Source organism: Callospermophilus lateralis, chromosome 11, assembly GCF_048772815.1.
Source record: "Callospermophilus lateralis isolate mCalLat2 chromosome 11, mCalLat2.hap1, whole genome shotgun sequence".
NCBI lineage: Eukaryota > Metazoa > Chordata > Mammalia > Rodentia > Sciuridae > Callospermophilus > Callospermophilus lateralis.
In genome coordinates this window covers 1,445,549-1,470,754 of record NC_135315.1, presented here as the reverse complement: position 1 = coordinate 1,470,754, position 25,206 = coordinate 1,445,549, and the positions used below count along the sequence as shown (strand labels likewise).

Sequence of the window (25,206 nt, the reverse complement as noted above, 5' to 3'; positions counted from 1 at the left end):
TTTTCTTTTCCTTTTAGGCACCAGAGATGGAACTCAGGGGCACTCAACCACTGAGCCACATCCCCAGCCCTATTTTGTATTTTTTTTAGAGACAGAATTTCACTGAGTTGCTTAGCGCCTTGCTTTTGCTGAGGCTGGCTGTGAACACGTGATCCTCCTGCCTCGGCCTCCTGAGCCGCTGGGATGACAGGCGTGCGTCAGTGTACCCAGCTGCTTCTTTTCTTCACTGACTTGGCTCTCTCCTGTTCCTCTACCTTAGTCCCTCTTCTGTTGCTATAACAAAATACCCAAGGCTGAGTAATTTATAAAGAAAATGGTTTATTTTGCTCAAGGTTCTGGAGGCTAAGATGTTCAAGAGCAGACTGTATTTTACCACATATTCATCACAGATTTTATGTCAAATATTTTTGCAAAGAAGTGGGGTGTGGACATTATGTGAAGCTTTTTGTTTGTTTTGTTTAACTGTGCTAGTAGTTATTTATTACTAAACTGTCTTTGGTCCAAGATTAGGATGCCGGGGATATTCATAGATCTATCTATGTCAAGATCAAATAGTCCAAAGCCACGCACATCATTTCTTTGTGACTGTTCAGCAAACATTTTTCCAGTCTGAAAAACAATAAGGTGAACACAGTGGTTGCTGTTGATTGTGCATATAGTCAAAATACTGCGCTTGACAAAATTTACTATGGCGTTACAAAGCACAGATTTTCAAATGCTAATCCTCCGCCGTGGACTGCAGCCAAAGACTGCCCGGCTGTTTGGTTTCCTCATCTGAGGCGCGGTCCTCAGCGCCCTGCTGAGATGTGCCCAAGGGCACCTTGGCCTCTGAGCAGCCCCGCAGCACTGGGACTTGCAGGCTGGTGGCTGGGCTCAGGCGCTGCAGGAGTCCTTGGCAGGCCCCGCGGCCTCTTTGCCTTTCTGGGCCTGAGGACCAGCGCCGCACCCTGGAGGATGATGTGAGGAAAGATTTTAAACCAAATTTTGGATTCAAAAAACTGGGTGCACAGGGCTGGGGCTGGGGCTGGGGCCGGGGCTCAGTGGTAGTGCACTTGCCTGGCATGTGTGAGGCGCTGGGTCGATTCTCAGCGCCGCCTGTGGATAAATTTAAAAAATAAAGGTCTATCAACAATTACAAAAGTATTAAAAAAAGATCCTGGGTGCAACGATTACGGGGAGAAGTACGGCCACACGGCCTCCAGGGCTTCCTGGCCGGTCGGAGGCTGCCTGTGGGGTGACTTCTCGTGGAGCCACTGAGGCCTGGCCTCCTCCCTCTGGAGTCACCTCCTGGAGGCCCACCTCCACGGCTGGGGACCGAGTCCCAGCACGTGCACCTTCAGGGATACGTGCAGACCCCTCTCCCTCTCTCTTTGATCTTGGTAGTGGGTCCCTCCCAGGGGCCTCTGACAGGCCCTGCACCCCCTGCCCTCTCCACGTGTCTCTCTGGGTGACTGCCATGGGGTGGGACCTGCAGCCATATCACTGGGCTGAGAACTTGCAAACACAGCCCCGTTGGCCCCTTCCTTGTCCTTGGGTCACCCCCACTTGGACATGTAGTGGTCGACAGGACTGCCAGGACTTCTGGAGTTAGCATGGAAGCATCTGGGTTGGTTTGGGGGAGGGTCCAGCAGGAAGGAAGCAGGGTCACTCCTGGGATCGGGTGGCAGGAGCCCAAGGTCTGCAGGTGGCACCATGGGAGGCAGTCCTTGCCCCACCACTAGTGCTGAGTAACCAAGCTGGTGGCTCAGCCGTCACTTTATTGTGCTTACACATTCTGTGGTCAGGAGCCTGGACGGGGCCCAGCGGGCCGGCTTGTCTTCGCCCCATCTGCAGGAAGCCTCGGCCACTGGCAAGGACTCACGTGGCCTGGGGGCTGGCGTCCTCTGGAAGCTCCTCCACCCACGTGTCTGACCCTTGTTATCAGCTTTCAGCTGGGACCCCAGCCACCAAGCCAGCCCCGATGCGAGGGGAGGGGACACAGACCCACCCCGTGGGAAGAGTGCCAGAGAATCTGTGAACACGTTTTATTTTCAAACTGCTGCTAGAGGGAAATGTTTTCCAAATTCTTTTCCCTTGGCCAGAATCCCAGGGGCGAGGGATTTCTGTCCCTGTGCAGGATTATCTCCAGGAAAACCCGTTTTAAACTCTGATTCCTGGCCAGGGCAAGCGGCCACTTCACTGGGGGCCCAGGAGGCTCAGAGGGTATTTCCTTGAGTGAGTCACATGGGGGTTCCTGGGGGACTGACTTTGAGCACCACCTCTTGAGGGCCTCGGGGTGAGGTGGCCGTGGCCCCCTCCACGCTGGGCCTCGGCTCACGCTGAGCCTCATCCCGGGCAGGGTGGACCCTGGGCTGTCTGGGTGGGGCACGGGGCTCCCATTCGAGGACAGACAGCCCTGGGGTCTGAGGGAGATGCGGAGGGTGGCCATGGGTCCTCATCCCCTGAGCCTGGGCCCTGGCCCCGCTTCCTGGACCCATGAGCCTCATCTCGTCCCCTGCCGGCCGGTGGTAGCACAAGAGCCATGCCCAGCTTTGGCTTCTAGATTCCCCCATGGCAGGGTGCAGGGTCAGGGTCATTCCCCAGGACCAGGGAGAAGCGGCAAAGGGGCAGTGCCCAGCAGAGGCCAGGGCTGGAGGAGAGGCCTGCAGTTCTCCTGGGCCTCCATCTGTCAACCGACCTGGGGATTTGCTGAACGCAGTCCTGGCCCCGGACTTTCCAATTTAGAGACTCTCATCCTTTTACATTCACTTATAATTTTAAAGTGTGTGCCAATGCACGCCATAAAGACAATGTGATTTAGCAATCACATAAAATCACACACACGGTGGATATGTGCACAAGCTTGCCATGATTCTTTTTCTGTTAAGCTTTTTTATTTTAATTAATTAAGTATTATTATTATTATTTTGGTACCAGAGATTGAACTCAGGGACACTCAACCACTGAGCCACATTCCCCAGCCCTATTTTGTATTATTATCATTTTTTTTTTTTAGAGATAGGGTCTCACTGAGTTGCTTAGTGCTTTGCCATTGCTGAGGCTGGCTTTGAACTCAGGATCCTCCTGTCTCAGCCTCCCTAGCCACTGGGATCACAGGCGTGCACCACCGCACCGGGCTCTGTTAAGCTTTTTATTTTGAAATGATCATACATTCACATGCAGTCGTCACAAGTGAGGCAGAGAGACTCCACATTCCCTTCACCCGGCTTCCCCCAAAGGCAATCCTGAAATCTCTCAAGGTCATCCTCCCAGCAGCCGCTGATGTGGGCACAGCTGGGACCGGAGCTCCCTGGCACCACAAGGACCCCTCTGTTCCCCCTCTATTGCACGTTCACTCCCCCACCCCTCCCCAGCCCCTGGTGACCCTTACTCTTTTCTCCGTTTCAAGGATGTTACACAAACGACCTCGTACAGTATGTGACCTTTGGGGACTGGCTTTTTGTCTGGGTGTCTTGAGATTCATCTAGATTCTGTCAGTTTCTCCTTCCTCCTCCCCTTCCTTTTTTTTTTTTTTTTTTAACTAAAGATTGATCCCAGGGATCCCAGGGGTGCTTTATTGCTTTATTGTTACATCCCCAGTCATTTTTATTTATTTATTTCTATTGAGACAAGATCTCACTAAGTTGCTGAGGCTCTCACCTAGTGGCCGAGGCTGGCCTCTAACTTGTGATCTTCCTCCTCAGCCTCCCCAGTTGCTGGGGTGACAGGCATGTGCCACCACGCCAGCTTCCTTCCTCTGGCTGAGCAGCCTGGAGCTCTGGAGGTCCCTCCACCATCCACCCACAGAAGGCCGTCTGGGTTGTTGCCCAGGTCCAGCTGTTGTGAAGCCGCCATGGACGTTTTTGTTTGGGATTTTGTGTGAACTTCACTTCTCTGGGATAAATTCCCAAGAATGTGATTGTGAGGTTGTTTGGTAGTTGTGCTTATTTTTTTTAGGAAGCTGCTAAACTCTTTTCTGGAGAGATGGGATCAGGTTACCTACCTACCAGAAGTGCATGAATGGTTCGGTTTCTCCACATCCTCCAAAGCAATGGGTTTTGCAACTATTTTTATTTTAGCCGTTCTGATCGGTGTGTGCTGACATGGTGCTGTGGTTTCCATTTCCACTTTTCTGACAACTGATGATGCTGAACATCTTCTCAAGTGCTTATTTGCCATCTGTATAACCTCTCTAATGAAATGTTTGCTCGTGTCTTTGCTCATTTTCTAACCGAATTGCTTGCTTTTTTACCATGGAGGGGTTTTGGTAGTCGTAGATGGACACAATACCTTTATTTTATTCATTTATCTTTCTGTGGTGCTGAGGATTGAACCCAGGGCTTCACACGTGCTAGGCAAGCGCTCCACCGCTGAGCTACAGCCCCAGCCTATCCTGGAGCTTTAAGAGTTTTCCGTGTATCTCGGACCCTCGCCCCTGGTCTGGAGTGTGGCTTCTGGGTACCTTCTCCTGGTCTGTGGCTCATCTTTTCATGTTCTGATCCAGGTTCTGTTTTCAGCTTTACTCTTTTGTATAACTTCCAACGTATGGAAAGTGTGCTGCAGCAGTGAAAGGAGCCTCTGCACCCCACGTGCCACGCTGCAGTGCACCTGTTTCCTGACCCACTTGACAGCACGTTGCTGACAAGACGCCCATTGTGCCCTGAGACGGTGGGTCTCCTACAGCACGGACCAGATCCCACAGACTCGGCAGCAGGACCATCAGAGTCAGACCTTGCTGTTGTAGGACACCACCCTGCGCCACAGACCCGAGTTCTCCTGTGGGCCCAGGGCCCGGCCCGGCCCCTGTGTTCGTCTGTTTCCATGCTTCTCTCCCGTCCTGTGACCTAGAATTCAAAGCTTCGTTTGTGACTTTGTCCTTCAAATATTTTGTTCCACACCGATTCGACAGTTGGGGTCAGTGGTTTGGAATTCGGGAGGAAGCCTGTTGAGCAGATGGGGAAACTGAGGTCGGCAGCGCCCAGCAAGCCCAGTTGGTAATGCTTTTGCCGCTTGGCTCAAGGTGACACCTGCCAGGTTCCTCCACGGTGCAGTTAATTAATTAGTATTTTGAACTTACTAATTACTAAGTAATAATTAGTGAGTGCTCTCAGAGCAGACTCTTGGAGGCCAAGTAAATAGCCTGTTTCCTCCGACCTTTCACCAGCAGTCGGAGCATCCGCTGTTGATTCCTCCCTGAATCAATTATTAATATGCCGGTTGCCAAATGGAAGTTTTCTGATCCCATTATTCCTTCCACATTTACGAGTCAGCTTTCCCCCCATTCACGTATTCAATCATTTATCTTCATCATGAATTATTTATGTTGTAAATAAAGATGGCCGTCCATGACGGCATGGTGCTGCTCAGACCGTCCGTCCCAGGTCTGGCCAGAGGGAAGCCCTCTGTCTTCCTCCTTCCCAACGACCCTGTCGTCTCTGTTGTTCTCGGGCACTTCCTGACCTCCTTCTGGCACAACCAACCGGGCCAGGCTCAGAATGCATGCGCTGCCCCAGCCCTGGGCTCGGTCTTTCCGGAAGGGCCCACGCTCCTGTGAGTGGAGCCAGGACTGGGCTCTGGGCCGGCAGTGCGTCTCTGGACAGGAGCTGGACTCAACGCCACATCCACTCTGAGGCTGTCTGTACTGGAAACCGAGTTCACACCAACGCTGCAGCCTTAGCCCACGTAGTGGAGTTGACTCCAAACTTCTTTCCACCCTGGAGGCTCCCTTTCTAAAGGAGAAGCCTGCCCCCTTGTCCTGAGGTCACTTCCTGAGCGCTCAGCTCAACACTTCCTGCCAACTGCCACTACCCAAGAGCCCATGAGGCGGGTCCCTGGAGCAGGGAGGAGGTGGTATGACCTTCCTGGGGCCACTGTAACCGATGACCAGCTCTGGAGACCAGGGCATGTGCAGGGTGGGCTGCTGGGGTCCAGGCTCTCTCCAGCTTCTGGGTGCTGGTGGTCCTTGTGGCCCTCAGCTGCAGACACAGGGCTCCATCTCTGCTCCATCGTCCACAGCCGTCTCTCCTCTGTGTGCAAACTGCTCTCCCCTGTCACTGACAGGGCAGGGGTTCTAACACTACCTGCGTGGCCCAGGTCAGTGGCCAGCATCACCACGGGCAGCCAGGCTGTCCTAGCCCACTCATACTCCAAACACCCTGTTTCCAAGTAAGGCCAAGTCGCAGGTGTGGGGCTGGCACTTCAATACGTCTTGCAGGGGACATGTCTCACCACGCGGGGTGGAGTCTGTGTGTAACAGGCCCCAGGCTTGTAGCTGTGGCTTCCTGGACACCAGGCTGGAGACTGAGTGCATAGGGAGGGAGGGGTCGGGACCCAAAGGACAGAGCGGGCAGCCACAGGCAGAGGTGCTGGAAGGAGTGCTGGCCACAGTGGCCCCAGAGGGCTCGGGAGATGAGCTCACCCCAGATGACGCACTCAGCAGGACTGCAGGAGCCCTGCTCAGGGACATGTCTGCTCACTCCACAGTAGCCAGGGCCCCTCCAGAGTGTGCTGGCTGAGGGGTCAGCTGGGTGTGCCAGTCCAGGGCCGTCCTCAGTGTGAGAGCTCCGTGGCCTGAGCAGCAGCCGGGACCTCTCAGGCTCCTACCCATATGATGAAGAGCTGAACTTCAGCCCCAACCTCCACTGGTGCCCCACAGGCATCCCCACTTGGGGACTGCTACTCAGGCTTCGCCAGGCATCAGGCCATTTAAAAACCTGTCCTGGAGCTGGCATAGTGGCACACACCCTAGGTACTCAGTAGGCTGAGGAAGGAGGACCCAAGTTCAAGCCAGCCTGGGCAACTGAGCAAGACCCTGTTTCAAAATAAAAATTGTAAAAGGCGCAGGGGAGTTTGAGACGTGGTTTGGTGGTGGAATTCTTGCCTAGCACACTCAAGGGTCGGGTTCAACCCCCAGTGCTGCAAAAACAAGCCAGCAAAACCCACCTGTCCAGGGAGGAACGTGGAGGGTGCTCCTGGTCCCACACACACAGGCCCTGTTTCAGACTCCCCAGGCTGCAGGTGGGCTTACTAGGCACCGCCATTCCTGAAGAGCACAGGTCCCACGACTCGCTCCTGCCAGGGGATGGCCGGCATCCTCATCAGGGTTTTGCAGCATCAGACTGAGCCCAGCATCTGGAATTCAAGAAGGTAATCAGATGATGCTGAGCTGCTCATGCAGACCGCTTCCCATGAGTGATGTGGGGAAACAGAAACCCACAGAGATGTGGAGCCACGCACCAGGGTCTACACTGGACAGGCCTCAGCTTCTGCCCAGGTGTGGCTGTTGGGCCCTGGGGCTCAGGGAAAGGGCTGGAAAGGGCCAGTCCTCCCAGCCTGGAGCAGACATGCCGCTCCCTGGCTCCCTCGTGGAGGCAGGAGCACAGCTCCCCACCCGCAGGTGCAGGAGCTCGGTGAATTTGTCAACACTTGAAAGGCCCTGGTTCCTGTGCTAACTTCCTGTTCCAGTTCAATTGCCAACATAACCACAGGCGGGTTAATTGCATGTCCATCAACATGCCCAGGGAGAGCACCGAGCCCACGCCCAACCCGGCCGAGCTCTCTGGCAGCTCCTCCACGGTCAAGCTTGCCCCAGACTGCAGGAAGCCAGAAAGCAGAGGCCAAGCTGCGTAGCCACACCCCTGGGGCCTGCCCTATGCTCGGGGACCCCCGTTCTCCTTCCTGTGAGCCGGCTTGCCTGCTGGGGAGCGTGGGAATGGGGCGACCTTCTGGGAGGCATCCGGCAATATTCCTCCCCAAGTGAAGTGCTCCTAACCCAGCACCCCAGCAGGTGCAGGGGTTTCTCACCAGGACGCCCAGATGCAGAGGAAGGGCACTCACAGGGACCACCTGTCCGCCACACCTGCACTGGAATCTGTCCCTGCACCTGGAGCAGAGGAGCTGGACCAGGGAGAGATCGCTGAGCTAACGAAGCACCGCATACTCAGGAGGAGCGAGGTGACGGTGCCCGAATGGCATAAAGATCCTCCTGCAGGCAGGCTGCCTGTGCTGCGCTGGCCACGCCCAGCACCCTCTCTGGCCTTGTGTGCTGATGTGTGAGTGCTGGGGGGCAGCAGGGCGCGGGACCCAGTGCCGACGGTTTTTCACTTTAGAATCTTTTATACCTTTTGAATTTATCGTTTATTTGTTTGAGGTACTGGGGTGGAACCCAGGGGGGCTTTACCACAGAATTACACCCCCAACCCTTTCTATTTTGTTTTGAGACAGGGTCTATCTGCTTAGTTACTCGGCTGGCCTTGAATTTGTGGTCCTCCTGCCTCAGCCTCCTGAGCCACTGGGATTACAGGAGTGGGCCATGATGCTGGCACCTTTTAACTTTTTTTAATTGTAGTTGGACACAATACTTTTATTTCTTTATATGTGGTGCTGAGGATTGAACCCAGGGCCCCGCACATGCTAGGTGAGCACTTAACCACTGAGCCACAACCCCAGCCCCACTTTTTTAATATTTATTTTTTAGTTGTAGGTGGACACAATACCTTTATTTTATTTCTATGTGGTGCTGAGGATCGAACCCAGCACCTCACGCGTGCCAGGCGATGCTCTTTACTGAGCCCCAGCCCAGCGCACACCTTGACTTCTTTTAAAAGAGTGTTGTATTACTTTCCCACACCCCTCTATGACATATGTCCACAAATTGGGTGACTGAAAACTATAAAAATTTATTCTCTTATCGTTCTGAAGCCCAGAAGTCCAGAATCGAGGTGCCACAGAGCCACCTTCCTCTGAGGCTCCTAGGGCTCCTTCCTTGTCCTCCCAGCCTCCCAGCACTCCCCGGGGGGTGGTGCATCTCTGGTCTCTGCCTACATCTTTTTTTTTTTTTTTTTTAGTTGTCAATGGACTTTATTTATTTATATGCAGCGCTGAGAATCGAACCCAGTGCCTCACACATGCCAGGCAAGTGCTCTGCCACGGAGCGCCAGCCCAGCCCTCTGCCTCCTCTTCACGTAGTTTTCCTTTAGTGTGGGTGAGTCTCAAATAGCTGTTGTCTTTCTCTAATGAGGACGTTTGTCATTGGAGTTAGTGTCCAACCGAAATCCAGGATGACCTCACCTACAAATGAGCCATAAATCAGACTCTGAGAGAGTCTGGGGATCTGCAGTCCAGCCCCTGCTCTGCAACGGATCCCTGGACACCTGCCCTGACTCTCCAGGGCCCCTTTCTTCAGGTCCAGGCCACTCTGGGGGACACACAGTGGGAGGGGGATGGAAATGACAAGAAGGAAGATTCCAGAAACCAGACCTGAAGCACGGAGGTGTATATGACGCCTGAGGACAGGTGCAGAGGGGGTGCAGCCTCTGCCAAGCTGAACCAAACTGGCACCCTGGGGACTCCCACCCACTTGAGCCACACTTTGCCAGATACATAGCTGCAGAGCCAGGGGGCACAGTGCTGGAGGGCAGGATGCCCAGGGCTCTGCCCACAGCCATGGAGACTTGGAAGAGTGACCGCTGCTCCTTAGTGGCACAGTGCAGAGCTACAATAGTAGCTGGCCCAGGGCTGGTGAGAGGGCACAGCAGGGTGGCCAGGGGGCTGCTTTTCAACAGATGCAGTTGGACCGATTTCATTCTGCACCTCAGCCTGGGAAGAAGCAGTGGGCCACCCTCCCAGCCCTCTGTGCTCCCGGCCCTGAGCTGGATGGCCAGGAGGACCAGCCGTGAACGCCCAGGCAACAGCCCGTGGCAGCAGGGTCTCTCTGGAGGTTGCAGGCAGTGTGGAGACAGGTGGCTGGGGAGGGGGCCACACTGGAGAAGGGGTCAGGCCCACCGTCCATCAGGAGGCTGAGTGTGCTGGGCTGAGGCTGGGATGGGTGTGGTGCAGGATGCTCAGGAGCCCAACAAGCTGCTGGTCCTTTCTGGGGCCATCTAGTGATACACTATTAATACATTCACTTATTTAGCAGCACTCGGGGTTGGAGCCAGGGCCTCCCATGCGCTGGGTGAGCACCCTACCACTGAGTTGCAACCCTGGCCTGAGAAAATGCGTTTCTGAAAGTTGCATGACAAGCCAGCGGTTCTCGTTGGTCCACGGCAGTAAGAGAGCCCCCAACACCCGCACCCAGGGGGAAAGCCCTGACTCAGAGGCCGAGGCAGACAGTCTCTCATGGTTAGGTGAAGTGAAATGGACTGGAATTCAAACATGGCCCGTTATAATTTCTTGGTTCGATTTCCCCATCTGACCATATAAAATTTTCAGGAAGAATATGGAAAAAATAAAAGGGAGACAGAGGGAGAAGTGAGACAGAGACCAAGGAACAGGAACAGGAGTGCTGGGAGGGGCAGGCCCGGGAGGCCTGGCTGGACCTACTGGGCACCTCCAGGGGGCCTACCCTTCCCACACCTCGCTGCCAGCTTCTGGCCTCTAGAACCACGAGAAAATAAATTCTGGTCATCTAAGCTGGCCAGTCTGTGGTTATTTGCTGTGACAGCCAGGACACTGGCTGCACTGGCTTGGCCGTGATTGCCAATGGAGTCTCATCATTGGGGAGAACGTGGGATGGTGGAAGATTCGTGCTCCTGGGACTGTATGGCCTGGCCGGGTCACAGGAATAAGACCTAGGACAAGGCCATCTCCTTCCAGTGCTAGAGGAGATCTCAGGGAGCTTGGATGGCCAGGAGGACCAGCCAGGAACACATAGGCAACAGCCCGTGGCAACAGGGCAGAGTCCAGCCAGCCTAGGTTAGGGCCTCCTGAGGGTCAGGAGGTTGGGCTAGGCTGGCCTGGCAGGGAGTGGACCTTGGGGCTATAACCTGGTGCTCAGTGGTCACAGGCTGTGGTTGGAGAGGGGTCAGCCCTGTGCACTCAGAGTCACTCTGAAAGGGGGAGAGGGGTGGGGCAGACACAAGGGCCTGGGCAGGTCACCAGCATCCACCACAGCACCAGATCCAAGGGCCACTGCTCTGGCCTCCTCTGACTGGCCCTGGATGACTCTTTCTGGCAGAACCCTTCTTCTCCAGGCTTCCTGACACTACCCTGGCCCCCTGTTACAAGTTCTTGGTTCGATTTCCCCATCTGGTATCCCCTCCTTGGCCCCTCCTGTCCCGTCCCCTGTAGACCCTGCAGTATGACCCCTCCCACACCACTGATTTCCATTCCCTTCTATGCCTCATCTCCCAAGGCCATGTCCAGGCAGGGAGGGCCTGCCTCACTCACTCCAGAACCAGCCAGCTGCCTGACAATCACCTCCTGCCGGCCAAGTCCAAGTCCCCCAGAAGCCTGCCTGGCACTCAACTTGGCGAAGAGCCCCGACCCTTGAAGGGGTGCAGGTCCCAGAGTGCAGGCAGTGTGGCTATGCTCCCTGTACTCACACCCCCCCACGCACCCCTGCAGTCAGAACCCTGTACCCCCGCCCCGCCCCACGCACCCCTGCAGTCAGAACCCTGTACCCAAGTCCTACCCCACACAACCCTGCAGTCAGAACCCTGTACCCACATCCCCATATGCACCCCTGCAGTCAGAACCCTGTTCCCCCGCCCCGCCCCACGCACCCCTGCAGCCCTTGGAACCCTTGCAATCCAGCTCCAGCCCCTGCTCCCACTCTGCCCCCTCCCTGGCTGCAGCTCCTCCTCTCCATCTGCTGGGCAGGACCCTCTGAGCTCTTCCAGTGCTGAGGCTCCTTCCTCTGGAGGTCTCCGATGAACCTCAGTCGCAGAGCCAGAGGTGCGGGGTCCAACCTCCTGAGCCGCGGGACCTGCCCCGTAGTTTAGGGCCTGAAGGACCTGAAGGACCTCTGGCCCCACTGCTGGCCCTGCACTCTGAAACCTTCCCTGCTCCACCCCTCCCACCCCTGCAGGAGGCCCTGGCCACCTTCCGGCTGGAAGCCTGGGGCCCTGGCCCTGCAGGTCCTCCTGAAAGGAGCTACCTGCACGCCTGCTCCTCCTTCCCCTCTGCTCTGCTCAGACGTCAGTGTCACCCCGTTTCAAACAGCCCCACCCAGGTGGCCCTGGGCCATGCTGCCTAACTGACACCATCTGTCCCAGGCCCCACTAATGTGCAAGCTCAGTGTGGGGCTCCATGTGGCGTCCTTGCTCCATGCGAGCTCTCTGGGCCTGCAACGGCCCTGGGAACCCATGTGGCAGCTGAGCCAGAGGGTCCTCTGTAAAGGGCTGCTGTGAGCTGGGGGCTGACCAGATGTGTCCTTCCCTGAGAGCTGCCCCCGCCCTTATCCACAGCCCCTCAGGGTCTTTGAGGTGGGCCCTTGAAGCGCTGCAGTCAGGACAGGAAGCTGTACCCTGGGAGAGCAAGCAGTGGATACTACCCAGGAGGGCCCCTGAAGCCTCACCTCAAGGGCCCCTCTGCCTAAACCCCTGGGTGGGCTTTGAGCGGCCAGCAAAGGCCCCAGTGACTGGCACAGGAACCTTCCAATAGGCCAAGGATGGGAGGGTGGGTTCAGAAAGCCAGCTGCCCCTCCCCCAACCCACTGATTTATAACAAAGGCCACAGCAGTGCAGCAGGAAGGGGGCAGGCCAGCTGGACCTGACAGGAAGGCTGACCCTTGATCCTCTGTCACAGTATATACAAAAATTAATCAAAGTGCATCATACACCAAATGGTGAAAAATAAACCCCTGAGCTTCTAGAATAAAACAGGAGAATCTTCAAGACATTGTGGTCAGCAAAGGATTCTGATGTAGGATGCCAAGGTTACTAACCATAAAAGGAAAAGACTGGACTTCATTAGAATTAAGAACTTGAAGCCCAGCGACTCAGGAGGCTGAGGCAGGAGCTCACAAGTCCCAGGCCAGCCTGGGCATCTCACAAGACCCTATCTCAAAACCAAGTGAAAGGGCTAGGGACAAGGCTCAGGATGCAGCTCCTGCCTAGCATGCTTGAGGCCCTGGGTTCAGTCACCAGACTGCAAAACAATCCAACGGTGAAAATCAAGAACGTGGAGCCAGGCCTAATGCTGCACACCTTGTGGTCCCAGTGACAGGAGGCCAAGGCAGGGGGGCAACTTAGGACGGAGGCCTTGACTTAAGAATAAAAAGGGGGCGGGGCTGTGCTCAGCGGTAGAGTGCTCGCCCAGCATGTGTGAGGCCCTGGGTTTGAACTTCAGCCCACATAAAAATAAATAAATAAAATAAAGGTATTATTTCCAACTACAACTAAAAATATATATATATATTTAAAAAAAAGAAGAATTAAAAAGGCCACAGATATAGCTCAGAGGCAGAACAATTCTGGGCTCAATTTCTAGGGAAAAAAGAAAGAAAGAAACACCAACTTAGAGAAGCCTCTGAGTGAAATCTAAGCCCAAACAACGCGCCTCTCCACGGGGGTGTAGAGAGTGACTAGCCAAGATCTGTGTCTGGAACGCGTCAAGAGCCCCAAAATCAACAAGAAAGACACATCAACACTATTTTAAAAAGGGACAACACATTTGAACAGGGACCTCCTGGACCCAAAGGGTGGAGAAATGGCCACAGTCAGATGAGCACTGGCTGGCCCCCAGCCATGGGGAACAAGCCTTAAGCCACAGGAGGCTTCCCACCCTCAGAAAGGCAGAGCTGAGGAAGACTGGCAGTTCCAAGTGCCAGTGGGGAGCAGGGGCCACGGGGATCCTACACCGTCCCGTGACCCAGCAATTCCCCTTCCAGTGGAATGCACCTACCAGGGTTGATTCTATGTGTCAACTTGACTGGATGCTGCCGTGTCTGCTCAAACCCAATTCTGGTGTTTTTGAGGGGTTCTGGATGGGGTTAGGGTCTGGCTGGTGAATGTGGACTGAGTGAAGCCGACATTCCTTCCCAAGTGGGTGGGCCTCATCCCATCCATTGGAAAAAAAGACCCAAATGGGAGGCAAATGCCAATCTTCCTGAGAGCAGGAGGGTTTCCTCCTCCTGACTGTTTGAACTGGAACGCGCCCTGCCCTCAGACTCAAACTGCACCGTCAGCTTCCCGCCCAGGGCACATCCTGGGACTTGACTGTGAGCATGTGAACCAATTCCTTCTAAAGAATCTCTTGACATAGATGGAGATACAGGTGTGGGCCTATCCCTATTGGTTCTCTCTCTCTCTCTCTGCATAACCCTAAGACAATATCCCAGACAAAGAAGGGCTTGAACTACCAAAAGGCATGAAAAAGAATGAGAGTAACAGCTGTGTTTGTTATAGTCCCGCTTTGAGCTGAGGGACCACCGTGGGCACCATGCAGATGGATAGGCCTCACATCCTTGGGCCAGAGGACTTCCGGGTGGGAATGCAGGAAAAGCAGGAGTCGGGGGGTCAAGCCCCAAGAGCCTGCAGGAACCCCATCTATACCTGATGGCTGGCTGCCCATGCTAGTGCCTAGCTCCTGGTGAGAACATCTTGGGTCCCTCACGTGCCCAGCGGTTGGTGTGCTTGTCCCACACAGCAGGGCACTGCGGGTTAGTGGGACCCACAGGTGGGAGCAGTGAGCGAGGTGGTGGCATTGTGGGACACAATGGCTGAGCTCAGCCCAGGGCAGGCCCACAACACTTGGCAAAGTGCTGGCTATTCAGGCGTCAGACTCGGTGCTGGTCATCCTGAACCACCAACCATCGGGGACCCTCTGAGGCATGCCCAAGCCCCATACTTCTTGGAGCTTATAGGCCTGGGGTCGGCTGGCCTGGTTCCTGTCCGTCAGCCCCTCTGCTTCAGCTGGGGAGTCCTTGCTGGGGATGGAGACTACCATGGCTGATCCTGGCTCCCTCCTGTGATGCTGGCCCCAGAGCTGTGCCTTCCCAAGGCAGGACAGCTGTGCCTGTCATGCCTGGCTCTTCCTCTTGTCCATGGAGGGGTGCGGGGCTCCTGGGAGGGTGCCAGTGCAGAAGACCCCACTGCCTCTGCAGACCCCATGCCCCTATTGGCTCCTTCTTCAATCATGTTGGGGAAACTTTCCTGCCCCTCCTGGGCCCTGAGGCTCCTAAGCCTGCACTGTCCACACTCTGGACTCCAGGCCCCCCCACACCCAGTTATAGTGAGCTAGAGACCTCTGGATCCCACCTCCTACCCACCTCTGCTAGAAGTCCTCCATGGCCCCAATCCTGGGGTAGGGACAGGGCAGACTTGGGGGTGGGTTTTCATCCCACTGCCCCTGGTGTCGGGGGGCAGGAGTGCAACCTTGCCCTGAAGCTAGCAGAGACCGGTGGGCCTTAACTTACCCCCCACCGCAGACCAGCCACACCTAGGGGCAGGGCTCTGAGTCTCTGGGGCATCCCTGGAGCCTCTCCCAGCCTCTAGAGCAAGCGATAGGGGAGCCCAGGCGCAGCCTGGGGGAACAGGCCCCATATGCCCTGCTCTTGCTGGTGCCCCATGCCTTTGGCTTATCATGGCACATTCATGAGTTGCTGGGCTGCCCTCCCCAGGGCCCATGGGCCTCTCCTGGGCAGCAATGCCAGCCACTGGGGCACCTCCCTCTGAGTGTTCAGAAAACAGGAGGACTTCCAGGTGCCGCCTGTACTCCTGCATGCCCTGAGCTGGCAGCACCCATCTGGAGTCCAGCTGGTGATTCCCAGAGTGTGTGAGGAAAACTGAGGCACCCTTCTCTGCGATTGCTCAAGGGGCCTTCAGGGCAGGAGTGGCCCTGGGGTTGGGTGACTGGACCTACTGTGCAGCAAGCCGCTAAACTCTGGCCCTGCAGACTTGTTCAGGGGGCTGCTTACGGTTGTTTTGTTTTTGATTACAAAATGAATACCATTCAAAAGGGAAATTTGAGAAATACATTTTATATATAGAATCACAAAGAAGAAGAGAAAACCCACCACTGTGCCACTGCCCAGGTGTACTTCTTGGACCGTGGGCTGAGGGGAGTGAGCGGGCCCAGAGGCTGCAGTCTGAGGACTGCCTTGGGCTCCCAGTGTCCTGGCCACCCCACTGCCTCTGCAGACCCCACTGCTGCCAGCCAAGTCCTGGGGCCCACAAATGGCCCTTTCCTGTCCACCCCTTCCTGCTCCCAGGGTCTGTGACCTACCCACACCCAACTGCTCTGGAGTTCCTGCAAGATCCTCCACTTAGTCTCACCTCCACCCAGCCCAGAGTCCCGGGTGGGTTGACAGATGGGGCCTCCTCCTCTGGAAGACCCCTGGGGAGTTGTCTCTGGACTTCTGTGGCCAGCTAGGACTGGGGTGGGAGCAGAACCTGTGTGGGAGGCCACGTGCGGTCAGAATCACGCCTACCAGATCCTCTCACCCAGGCACCCTCTTATTTCCTCCAATGACTGCAGCCATTTTAATAGAAAAAAAAAAAAAAAAGAGTTGAATGTATTTCAAACCTTGGGCCTGAAGCCCCTCTGCATGCCCTCCGGCCCCCGGTTTCCAGGTGCCAGGCACATGGCTGGGGAGAGTGAATCCAACACCCATTTAAGGGTTAACTTTGGCCAAAAAGCCAAAAACGCTTGCAGCTCTTGTTCTGAGGCCCGCTGATCCCCCAGTCCTGTCCCGTGGTCACCACGGGGTGTGGGTGCGGACAAAGCTGTGTTCATGGAAGCCCTGGGCCTGACAACAGTGGCACAAGGACCCCATTCTCTGCTGTCCCCAGCTGCGTCCCCTCCCCCAGTGGGCCTGACATCAGAGGCTCTGGGTCAGACATCCCGAGGGGGCCCACCCCCACCCCCACCCCCACCCCAGCCAGGCTCAGCTGCTGGGTGCCTAGACATTCACAAGGAGCCTGCCACGGGAGAGGGCAGGGCTGGGGGTGGGGGACGGGTCCTGCCTGAATGGGACCGGCAGCTGCCTCTGGTTCATCCTGCTTCATGGGAAGCTGCTGCAGTTTACAGCTCATTTTTGAACCTAGAAGTGGAGGTTTGCATCCAGCCTGACGGAGGTGATTTCTTGGTCCCAGGGCAACCTGACCTTCCTGGCTGTCCCCACGCATCAGCAGTTCCTCCTAGCTGCAGAGTCAGACTGGCCTCACGGCATCTCATGGCAGGACTGAGAAACAGGCCAGCTGGCTGGGGCCTGTGGACCTGCTGCCCAGGAAGGACAGGGCCCAAGCACCCCCTTCTGCAGGTGCTATAGGTGACCCACATTTCGAGGTGGAAGTCCCAACTCCAAAGGTTTTGGAGGCTGCTTGGACCCAAAGGCCAGTCAATCCTCATCTTGGCTTTTATAGAATAACTCAGGGCCCAAGTGTCTAGGCCCCAGGTGAGCAGACAAGCAAGCCATTCACCCCTCAGTGTGCTCATCTGTGAAATGGGCAACACCACCAACCCAGGCTGCCTAGAGTCTGAGTGTCCGGGCAGAATCTGGCACACAGGCACCCTCAATGTCATATAGGCCAGAAAGGTGGAGGCAGGAGGGGCAGAAGTCTCACTCCAGGAGCCTCATCAGGCCCCAAGCTGGACTTTGTTCATGGCCTCTAGATGTCCTTGGGGCTCTGGGGATGATCTTTTCCCCAAGAGGTCCCCAGGGGCTCTCTCCATCCTCCCCTGAGAAGCACACCCCCCTGACCCCCACTTATCCAAGGCCCAGCGTTTAAGCGGGCTGTGTGTTCCAGCACAGTGTGTGTGACAAGACGTAACCCTGGGGCATGGGGCAGGGGGCGCAGAGACGGTTGGGTCAGGTTTTCCTGGAGCCCAGCGCCTGTGGCCGGGGATGCGCTATGCATGGGAGATGCGCTTTGCGCCAGGCACTGCCGCTGCCCCTCACTCTCCGTCTCATGACCTTCCCAGAGGCGCGGACAAAGGCGGGCAGAGCAGGCGGCGCCTTTAAGGACGCAGCGCGGCGGGTTCGGTGCCAGGAGGCGCCGGGCGCGTCGCGGGGGAGCCGTGCGGCCGGCGGAGGGGACCGGGAGCTCGCAGCCACCCCAGGCGCGCCCGATTCACTTGCCGTCTTTTCCCACATGGGGGCTGGGCGGCCGGGATCCTCCCCCCCCCCCCCCGCGCGGTGGGGGCGCCCGGAACTGGGGAGGGGAACAGGGGCTGCCGCATGCCTGGGCCTGGGGTCCTGAGTCGGTGTGTCGTCGCGGCTACCAGGTCCCGAGATTCCTCTCGAAATGCGTTCGCGGAGGGGTGGGGACCCCGCGACGAGGGTGGCGGCCACCACCCCACTGCGGCCGGCCGGGAGCGCGGATCTGGGGGAAGGCGCTTCTGGCGCGGTGCCAAACTCGCACGGACCACTCTTCCTCCCGGCCCTAGCCCCCTCCCCGAAAAGCGAGAAGAGGCGGCGCGGAGGGGAAGAGATTAGATTCCGCTCCCCTCTCATCAATTTTCTGTTTAATGTCACGGGGCCCCATTGTGGGAGAGGAAAGCACGTCACCCAGGCCATAAATTTGCCATTATGGCGCCTCTGGCCGCCTCCTGGTTCTCGGGGACAGGGCCGAACCGAGCAGGTGGGGATGCAGCGCCCGCGGCCGCCGCGGCGGGTGCGTGCGCTTCTCCGGACGCGGGTCCGGGTACTTCCAGGGCGCTTTTGTGTCTGGCTTGGATGTAGGGGCTTTGATTTTATACCACCTGCTCCAGGAGACTTTCTGCATTGAAAAATCAGCCTTAAAAAAAAAAAAGGCAAACAATTTCTTGGGGAAGCAAATCCGCCTCCCGCATTTTGTTGCCCTGCACTGCTCAGCGAAGCAGGCAGCGGCCGGTCTGGCTAGTGGTGGCATACTGAGATGGACCCTGGGGACGCGCGGGGGAAGACGCAGAGCTCGGCTCCGTAGCCCTTCGCCCGCTCAGTGGGATGTGCTTGAAAAGGCCTGCGGAAGTGGGAAGTGTCCCGCGAGAGCTGGGGGGGGGTGTTCCACCCCCTGCTCGGACTGTTGGAAGAGGGAGTTTTCTGGGGAGTCTTCCTTTGGAACACTTCTGAAAACCCTCCTGGATGGGCAAGTGCTGCCTGCAGAGGTGTCCACACACCATGGATGGGGGTGGAATATGTATTTGTGCAGATCAGAAAAAAAGGTCCTATTGAGTTATTTTTAACTTAAGATATCAACCGTCCTGTTAACAAAAGAGGCAGTGGCCATGCTCCAGGGCAGGTGGGAGGCATGGGTCAGGTGGTTATGTGACCATGTCCCTACTGCCCCTCTGGTAACTGGAAGAGAGGGCTCTCCAGGCTCTGCTACAGGCCCTGGCTGCTCTGTGGGAACTTTGATAGGAATCACTTATTTGTGGTCTATAAATGCAGACAGGCCAAAGACTCAAATCCCCCCAGACATAAGGGGGAGGAAAAGGAGGCATCTGTCTTCCATCTTACCAGCCTGTTTTTTTTCCATGAAGGGGACCTATGGCCCATCAGACTCTGGGGATACAAGTGGTGGGGGGTGCCCCAGGGCAGAAAGATTGTGGGCTGTCTCAAGGGCAGGAAGCTGGGCTGGTTGGGAATGAGGAGTTCTGGAAACAGCAGGAGAGCAGTGTCCTGAGGTTTGGCCTGTGACCCTGCGGGACCAGTTCCCATGTGTAGCACCCTACACAATAGGGCCCTCTACTGGGGCAGCCGTACTGGTCGGGGGAGTCTGGCCTGGCTGGGGTTTTCCCAGTATGGAGCACTGAACGAATCCAGGGGAGGCAGGCCTCCTGCCACTGTGAGTGGGGTGAGGAGGGCAGAGTGCTGTTCCACTGGCTGCCTGGGCTGTCAAGGAAGCCAGAGGAACTGGGGTGAAGTAAGGGAAGCGGGGGGGGGGGGGGGGGGGGGCTCTGTCTCCCTAGATCATGGGCTGCCTGGCCCTAGAGGTTCTGCTCCTGGCCCTGGTGAACAGCTGGGACCCTGCCTAAGCCAGCTGGGCTCCATCAGAGGAGGTCCTGCAAGACACAACCTGATAGTGACCCCAATAAGCGCACCCAAGCACCCAAGCTCCGGCACCCTGCAACCAGTTCCCTGCACTCCTTCCCCAGCCAGGCCTGGTGTGGCCGGCTGTGGGGCAGGGGCTCTGGAAGGGAGGGCCTGAAGACCAGTTCTGCCTGGGGGCGTGCCTGGAAAGACCACAGACCACCTGTATCAGGCCCTGCCCAGGCACTTGTCGCAGCAGGGTTGCTGCAGCCACTCAGCTGTCCTCACCTGTTCCTGTATATTGGGTCATGGGGCTTTCCCTCCTGGGTCTGGCTCTTGTCCTCATAGGACTTTCCTCACCGCCAAGACTGAAGGGTGTTTAGGTCAGACTCCTGCCAGGAGAATCCATCATTCCTTATTCAGGAAGTTCCCCAAGGCCATTCCCCCATTTTTGGAGAGCCTGCCCTCTCCCCTCCAGGTCACCTTCAGATTCAACAGAATCTGAACTGCCTGTGGGGACACAAGTCTCCTTGCTCTGATGCAGGGGCCACTTAGCTCTTCAGCCCTGGGGCCCGGGGCATCTCCCCTCTAGTAGTAATAACAACCATACTGTCGCTAATAAAAAGGCAGAGAGAAGCCTGGCAATGGTGCTTCTGCCCTTTATGAAAATCACTTTAATTTAACCCAGATGGGTCTCCTCGCTGATAACCTCGTACGACCAGCACCCTGAATTATACTTTCCGTGTGAACACACTGGGTTATATTTAGCCACAAATTACAACTCTGTTTAACAAGCACCTTCCCTGCAAGGGGAGGGGGCTAGGCAGCCTCCCGACCTGGTTGCACAAAATCAGCAACAGAAGTGAAGCCTCCCTCAGAGGACGAGGCAGGGGCAGTGGGCAGCAGAGGTGGCCCTGGCTGGGGAAGCTGTCCATCTGACTTCAGGTCTCAACCTCGATGCTCCCCTTGCTGTTTAAAACTCACAACGGGGTCCTGAGATCTGTCTTAGAGGTACAACCTGTGCTTCCCTGATGGTTCCCGGGTCTCAATGGGCACTGACTGAGGCCAGGCCCCTTGCTTAGTCTGGAGCCGGGACTGATCCTCAGGAGAGATGGGCTGTGTGACAGAGGACTTGCCCAGCCGGGCCTGGCCCTGGGACAGTTCCCTCTTTGTGGCCTTGACTCAGCATCCTGCCGACAGCCCCTTCCCCTGACACCTTGCCTCTGGGCCCAGCTAAATAGTGGTGCTGGGACTGAAAGCTTTGTTCTTTTGGGAGGCAGCCCCCTGCTCTTGGGGACCTAGGGCACCCTCACCCTCCTGTCCCACCCAAATTAGTCTGCCTACCAACTCAAGTTCCAAAGCAGAGCTGGCAGGGGAAGGCTGCCCCCCCCCCCAAGCCTCCAAGCAGCACCTCCAAGATCCCACCTGGGAGGGCTTCAGGGAGTCTGCAGCATAGGAGAGGGAGCTTCCCCCCCACGGTGTAGCCAAAGTCCTGATGAGGAGGCCTCCGCATGGTGGAGGGCCTCCTCCTTCAGGAGACAGGAAGGGGCCCAAGACATACTCCTCTAGCCAGGGCAGTTCCTGGCAACTGTAGCTGACTTTTTTTTTAACCCTCTTATTTGAAGAGAAAGGAGCAAATTCTTCATCCTGAGCTGTCCTTGGAACACTGACTCTGAGTTGGGTGGGGTATAGCTTTCCTCCCATGAGGGGGGGTCCAGGGTGGTGTGGGCCACCTCAGCTTCCACCCTTCCTTCCACTCTGAGCCCACCCTTCCTGCCCCAGTCTGGGTCCAACCTGCAGGTGTTCACAGGCTGAAGAAGTTCAGACCTAGGTCCCAGGGCCCCCAGTCTGCCCCTACCTGCCCCTCCATGTGCCAGCCTGCAGCACCCTGGCCCCAGTCTCAGGTCTGGTCTTTGGGCCAGTCCCCCACACCTCTGCTGGGAAGAACTAAGAGTCAATTTTTGTCTTCAAGAAATTGTTTCTATATGGGGTGTGGTGGCACACGCCTGTAATTCCAGTAGCTCTGGAGGCTGAGACAGGAGGATCATGAGTTCAAAGGCAGCCTCGGCAAAAGTGAGGTGCTAAGCAACTTAGGGAGACCCTGTCTCTAAATAAAATACAAAAAAAATATGGCTGATGTGGCTTAGTGGTCAAGTGGCCCTGAATTCAATCTCCAGTACCACCCCCCCAAAAAAGAAAGAAAGAAAGATATTGTTTCTAATTTGCCCTTTGACTAATGGCCCAAGGAACAATGGAGAGACACCCAACATACAGTTACCCGGCAGCACGGCCCTGCTGCTCTCTGGCCCCAGTAAGGCATTTATTTGGAGCAGTGGTTAATTCATATTTTTATATTTTGCCTGACATCCCCAGCCCCTTATATTAAAAAATGATTATTTATTTGATGATTTCAGATCAGTTGGGACCTCGGTCATTTGGGAGCTGGGAAATCTAGATTTGCTGCTAGTGTCAGGGAGAGTCAGGGCAGGAGTGCTGCAGGGCCTCCAGGACAGGCTTGGGGGTGACAGGCCGCAGGCTGTGGCTGTAACAGCAGGGCTCAGGACTGCTTCTGCTCTTGCGGTGTGCCCTATGTTGGGATGTGATGTAGAAGTGTCTCTGCCTGCTCGTTTGTTTTGTTTCCTGACGCTGGGGATGGAACCAGGGCCTCAGGCATGTTAGGCAAGCACTCCACCACTGAGCTACATCCCAGGCCTGCCTTGCCTTTGTCTTTTATACCCATGTGCATGTGGGAGTGTCACACACTATGAGAGACTCACATGTGCCAGAGTGGGTTTGTGTACACACGGGGATGGGGTGATGTGTGAGCACTCATGAATGTGTGCATATCAAGGGAGCACACTCGCCAGGTGTGATGGGGCACACCTGTAATCCCAGAGGCTTGGGAGCTGAGGCAGGAGGATTGTGAGTTCAAGGCCAGCGTCAGAAACTTAGCAAGGCCCTAGGCAACTCGTGAGACAGTGAGAACCTGTCTCTATACATAAAATACAAAAAGGGCTGGGATGTGGCTCAATGGTGCCCCTGAGTTCAGTCCCTGGTACCAAAAAACAAAAGGAGCATGCTCTCAAAACTGCATGAATGTTCATGTGTGCACACGTGAGAACAGCATTCAGGGAGTGGCCATGCCCAGGTGTCAGGGCACAGCTGGCTATGCATGGCGTCCATTCATCTTCCCCCCAGGCCAGAGGAAACCCTGAATGGTGTCCACCAGGCTTTCAGAAATGGCTGGGGCTTCTGTTGGGAGGAATGGATCTGAGGGCTGAGGATGCTTCTAGGATTTCAGGCTGCTGAGCAGGTGGGCCAGGGGCTGGGTGTCTTAGGGCCCAGGTCCACTAAGAACTCACTGGTTTACACACTCCAGCATCAAGACTGGTATCAGGATTGGGGTTGTAGTTCAGGGGTAGAGCACTTGCCTAGCATGTGTGAGGCATTAGGTTCAATCCTCAGCATCACATAATAATAAATTATTGTGTCCATCTACAACAACAACAACAACAAAAAACAACTGACTTCAGGCTTAATATCTTCTCTCTTTGCCCCTCCTGGCCCTCTTCCTGTAAAAGGCAGATCTGCAGATCCCAGTATGTTCGTCTAAAATTAAAAACATTTGTTAGCTATGGACAGCAGGAGAGTCAGAGGGCCACCAAGGAGGCATCCTCTATGCAGATAGCGAGCCCAGTCAAACATGCCTGGGCAGCCTGACTCCAAGCCTTGGGAGGGGAACACAGGAGCTTATTTTGTCCTGCAGAGCTGCCCAGGGCTGGGTGCCTGCGCTGGGCAGCTGCCAGCCCCTGGCCACATCCAGCAGAGGCCCATCTGCAGCTATTTGCTGTAACAACTGTTTTGAAACAATATTGAGAGAGGAAGGGGAAAAAAAAAAAAAGCCCACTAAATTTGTTTTAAGTGAATGCTGCAGAATAGGGCTGCAGAGGTGGGGGGAAATACGCAGGGGAAAGGCATCCAGGACCTCCCCACGTGGGCAACCTCCTTCTGGGAGGAGACACAGGAGAGACAAGAGACAGCACTGGGGGATTCTGAAACCAGCCCCCACCCACTACTTAGGAATCCGGGGAACCTGCCATGCACAAGGAACTAAACCCAAAACTTAGGGCAGAGAGGACCCACATCCGTGCTCTCCTGCGCTCATTCACCTCCTGGGTAGTAGGTATTTACTGCGGCTGGGGCCCAGAGCCTGCCTATCAGCCAGGTTCCAGGACCCCTAAATCATATCCTGCCTGTGGGGGTACGGTTTGGGGGTCCCAGAGGCCTTTACAGCTGGCTCCTCAACGCACTCTGGAGGGGAGTAGGGCCTCAGAGAGCTGGGGGTCCACCCCTCCCTCACAGGGAGGTTGGAGGCTAAGCCCCTTTTCAGAGCCTGCGGGGCCGTGGCGGCGCGCTCGGAGCAATTTCAGGAACACCCCTGGTCGCCAAGGTGTCCTCTCTGTTGGATTCAATATTTTTCTCCTACATATGTTCTTTTATTTTTTCTTAAAGTGGGGTTTTGCGAATTAATTTTTAAGAAAAGGTTCCTGGATTGGAAAACAAACTCCGTGGAGTTTCAAAGCTCGGGTTTCAAAGGAGCGCAGGAAGGCGCAGTCTGAGACGGGCGCCCTGCGAGGACCCAGGATTCTGGGCGCCGCGCGCTTCCATCCCGCGCCCGTCCCTCCCGAGGGCTGGAAACGCGGGTCTCCGACCGCTCCCCCCCCCCCCCCCCCCGGTACAGTTTCTCCGGAGCCGGGCCGCCTCTCCTCGGTGTGCGTGGGAGGCGGGCAGCCTCCGCAGAGGCCTCGGGGCGGGACCCTGTACGACCGCGTCTCCCCCGGATACTCCGTGGCGCACTGGCCGTCTGGTGCTCCCGATGCCACCAGGAGCGCGGTGGTCCGCGCTCCCCCACCTGCGCCTGAGCCAGACGCCGCCGCCCCCAGCCAAGACCTGCGCCCGGGGACCTAATTCAATCGCCTCCGGCCTAATGAATAGACGCGCACTAATCGGATCTCGGGCGCTCTTCGGGATTTATGCCTTGCGCCTCTCCGCCCGCCCGCGCGCCCCGGCGGAGCGGCTGCGGCGCCGCGCTTTCGAGGGCGCCAGCCCGTGCTGGTCAGGGTCCCAGGCCGCGGGGGTCCTGCAACCGAACCAGGGTCCCAGGCCGGCTGCGCAGGCTCGCGAGCCTGGTTCTGCGCCCCCAGCCCGGCCCGCGGAGCCTGGGCTTACCTGGAGTTCCTCCAGGCCAAGTGCCCGAAGTGGGAGCCCGCAGAGGCCTGGTGCCCGGAGGGCGGGAAATCCCGGAGTCCCCGCCCGCGGCCCCCACCCCGGGCCAGCGCGGCCCGCGGGGGGCAAGGCCGGCTCGTCCGTCTGCCCGCTTTCCCCTTTCTCTGCGGATTCCTTTGATCCACGGGCTCTCCGCCGCACCTCCGCTCCCGGGCTGCCGGGGTCGGCCCGCGGGGATCCTGGAAACAGTCCCCAGCTTATCTCCTTTCATCAAGCGGCCTGGGGCCGCCTTGAAACCGCGGAGCCAGTAATTGCTTTTTTCAGGA

The 25,206-nt window shown here is 56.6% G+C and overlaps 1 long non-coding RNA gene across 2 annotated transcripts; it reads right to left on the bottom strand.

Moving 5' to 3' along the window:
• Positions 1-298: 298 nt before the first annotated feature.
• Positions 299-25,206, bottom strand: LOC143409901 (uncharacterized). 2 transcript variants are annotated; one of them, XR_013092690.2, is made up of 4 exons: positions 24,884-25,206; positions 6,922-7,110; positions 1,057-1,095; positions 299-947 (listed from the first exon to the last, which is right to left on the bottom strand). It is a non-coding gene; the product is annotated as an uncharacterized LOC143409901 (long non-coding RNA). The 2 variants fall into 2 exon arrangements; XR_013092691.2 differs by having other exon boundaries at positions 299-609.